This window comes from Miscanthus floridulus, chromosome 1, assembly GCF_019320115.1.
Source record: "Miscanthus floridulus cultivar M001 chromosome 1, ASM1932011v1, whole genome shotgun sequence".
NCBI lineage: Eukaryota > Viridiplantae > Streptophyta > Magnoliopsida > Poales > Poaceae > Miscanthus > Miscanthus floridulus.
The window spans coordinates 94,040,157-94,044,111 of NC_089580.1; positions in this window are offsets into that span (position 1 = coordinate 94,040,157).

The window sequence follows — 3,955 nt, forward strand, 5'->3', positions numbered from 1 at the left end:
GGTAAAAGTAAATAGAAAAGAGACCGGGAGGGTGGCGGGCGTCACTGACTGCCGGTCACCACCGCCATCGCACGGGGAAAGATGCCGCACCGTCGTCTTCGCCGGCGCGCGGCAAGAAAAGATCAGAGGGTTCAACCGAACCCAAGTCGAAAGAAAAATGAATCGGGTTAATCCTAATCCCCAATCGGCAAAGAACCAAGAAGAAACAGACAAGAAAGCAGAGAACCGATCAGATCCAGTTCGGATCTGAGAAGAAAGAGGGTTTTTCCTAACCCTAACCTAACTGGGTGAAAGAAAGATGAGAAGGAGGGCTCGGCTTCAAGTCTACTCGAAACCGAACCCTAAACCCGCAATCAATTCGGGAAGAGGAAGAACAGAGCGAATCTCAAACTCTAACCCTAGATCCCCATTCGGATGAAATCCGAGAAGAACAGAGGAAAAGATAAAAAAATAGATGAAGAAAAGAGAAAGGGGAAGAAGGAGAAGGGTCCTACCTCGCCGTGCACCGCGATGCCACCTCGCCAGCGTGCGAGAAGAAGGCCGAACGGGCCAAGGGCGCCGCGGCTAGGCCCCTCGAAGGCAGCGTGCTCACCCGCTGGGGAGCACGCGCGCCGGCGAGGGGGCCGGCGACGGCGCCATCTCTCTCTCTCTCTCGGCTCTGGGCTCTCTTGTGGACACTGCGCTAATGGTTGCTGCGCTAGGGCACCACCGCCAGGCCGCTCGACGGCGGCACGCTCAACCGTAGGGGAGCGCGCGTGCTGGCGAGAGGGCCGACGATAGAGCCATTCCTCCGCCGCGGTCACCCTTCAGTCACTCTGTTTTGGCTACGGCGCGAGGGAGGAGAGGGAGACAGAGAGAGCGAAGAGAGAGAGGCAGGAGACGAAAATGTGATTAGGGTTTTGGGGATAAGCCGCGGTGCGGGTTTTGTTCGGGTGAGACGCGCGGACGCCCGTCTGATCGAATCCAACAGAGCAGATCAACCGGGCCGCTCTGGGCCCAGGCGGACGAGCGCATCGGGCTACTTTGCCGGCCCAGGCCCGGGTTGCGGCCTGGGTCAGCGCAGCGCATGCGCGCGTGAGTGAAAGGCCAGAGCTGGGGCGGGCCACTGTGCCAGTTCTGGCCCAAGATCAGTTTTTTCTTTTTTATTTTCCAGTAATTGCTTATTTCCGGATAATAAAAAATAGCTCAAAGAAAATAGAAAAGTATTTTTCCCTGTGGGTAAAATTCAAGAAATTGAGTATACGTTTTCCGCTACTAAAGAAATTGTTTATTCTCCAGTTATTTTGAACCAACGTGATATTTAATTGGAGAAAAAGAAAGTGTTTCCGCTGCTAAAGAAATGTTTATTCTCCAGTTATTTTGAACCAACGTGATATTTAATTGGAGAAAAAGAGATTTTTGACACGATTATAATGTTGTTATTTTCTGACCAACGTTGTTAATAACAATATCGTAATTTTAATGATTTTATGCATTAATTCTATTTTTCCCAACGATGATGTAGAATTGGTGTATAAGAATAGTTGTAAATTTTAATGATTTATGCATTAATTCTATTTCTGTCCAATGGTGATGTAGAATTAATGTATAAGAACAGTTGTATGTTTTGATTTTGACCAACGTTGGAATCAAGGCATGCAATTGTTGTTATTTTATGTTAAGGAAAAGATTGACCTGACCCTCATCGTGGCTGAGGTGGACTGGGTAGTCACCTCACCGTGTTTCACTGAGCCTGTGGCACCGATGAGGGAAACAAATGAGGATGATGCCGCTTGGGCAACTAAAGAGAGGGATTTTGAATCCCAAAAGATGTCGTATGACCTTGAACATAGGAAGTGGGTCACTACTAACAAGAAATATTTGGCTGTGATAAAGAACACGATTGAGCCTGCAATTGTGGGCTCAATCCCAGAGTGTGACACGGTCACCGAATATCTCAATAAAATAAAGAGTCAATTCACTGGCTCTTCAAAGACATATGCTATCCAGCTGATAAAGCAGCTAGGGACAGAGAGTTACTCTGGAAATGGTTGCATAAGAGAGCTCACGATGCATCATCGAAATTATGGCACTATCGTTTAGGCCATATTTTGAGGGGGGAGAATAGAAAGACTAGTTAAGAATAATATTCTTCCTCCATTAGAGCTCTCAGACTTAGAACAATGCAAAGAATGCATAAAAAGAAAGTATGTACAGAAGATTAAGAAAGCTGCCAAATGAAGCGCATGAATTTTATAGATTATTCATACAGACATATGTGTTCAGTTTCCTATAAAGAGTGTGGATGGTTATGATTCGTTCATAACATTCACAGATGATTACTCTCATTATGGCTATATTTATCTAATCAAAGAAAGAACAGAAGCATTGGATAAATTTAAGATATTTAAGGCAGAAGTTGAAAACCAACGCAATTTAAAGATTAAGAGAGTTAGGTCCAACCGTTGGGGGAGTACTACGGTCGGTATACCCTATATGGTCAAGTTCTTGGACCTTTTGCAAGGTTCTTACAGGAGAATGGCATAGTAGCCTAGTATTCTACACCAGACGAACCTCAGCAGAATAGAGTAGCTAAAAGACGCAATCATACCCTGATGGATATGGTGCGTAGTATACCGTTGAGCCTGTGGATGGAGGCATTAAGAAACCGCCATTTATATTCTCAATAGAGTACCAAGTAAGTCAGTGCCCAAAACACCGTATGAGTTGTGGATAGGAAGAGTACCCTCACTAAACCACTTACATGTGGGGGGAGTCCTGCTGAGGCTAAAGTATTCAACCCAAATATTGGGAAGCTAGACCCCAAAATAGTGAGTTGCCATTTCATTGGCTACCCAGAAAAGTCAAAAGGTTTTCATTTCTACTGTCCAGACAGACATACAAAGTTTGTGAAAACGAGACACGTTGTCTTCCTAGAGGATGAAATGATGAGGGGGAGCATGGTAGCTTGAGAAATTGACCTTGAAGAGAAGCGGGTGTATGAGCCTACTCCGATGATTCATGAGCCATTTTTCTCACTATCTACTGTCGCTGCATCAACAGTGCAAGATACTGTGGTGCCAGCACCTGTTGTTATTCCACCTGTGGCAACAATGAATGATGATAAGGAACCTATTCTTCAGGATCCTGTAGAACCTATTGCCCCACATGAGGTGGAGCAACAACAGCCTCAAACAGAAGATGTGCCAAATGTGGAGGCCCCTAAAAGGTCTCAAAGAGTTAGAAAATCAGCTATTCCTGCTGACTATGAAGTATACAACACTGAGGAATTTCAAAAGGAGGATGATCCCACCTCATTTGAAGAAGCCATGAGAACTAATCATTCATCAAAGTGGCTTGAGGCCATGGAAAATGAAATAAAATCTATAAATGCCAATAAAGTTTGAGACTTGGAAATAATTCCTAAAGGAGCCAAAACAGTAGGCTGTAAATGGGTTTACAAAACAGAACTTGACTCTCAAGAGAATATAGGGAGATATAAAGCACGACTTGTGGCAAAAGACTTTACGCAAAGAGAAGGGATTTATTACAATGAGACCTTTTCTCCAGTCTCATGTAAAGATTCCTTCAGAATTATAATGGCATTAGTAGCACATTACGATTTAGAATTACATAAGATGGATATAAAGACGGCATTTCTCAACGGAGACTTGGAGGAAAATGTTTACATGACACAACCGAAAGGTTTTGTCATGGAAGGAAAAGAACGAATGGGATGCCGCCTAAAGAAATTCATTTATGGATCAAAACAAGCTTCAAGACAGTGGTACTTGAAGTTTGATTAGACAATAAGATATTTTGAGTTTAAATGGAATGTTGAGGATAATTGTGTCTATGCAAAGTTTAAGAATGGGAAGTTTATCTTCCTTGTCCTATATGTGGATGATATCTTACTTGCTAGTAGTGATGTCAGTCTACTGCTAGAGACAAAGAAGTTTTTATCCTCAAAATTTGA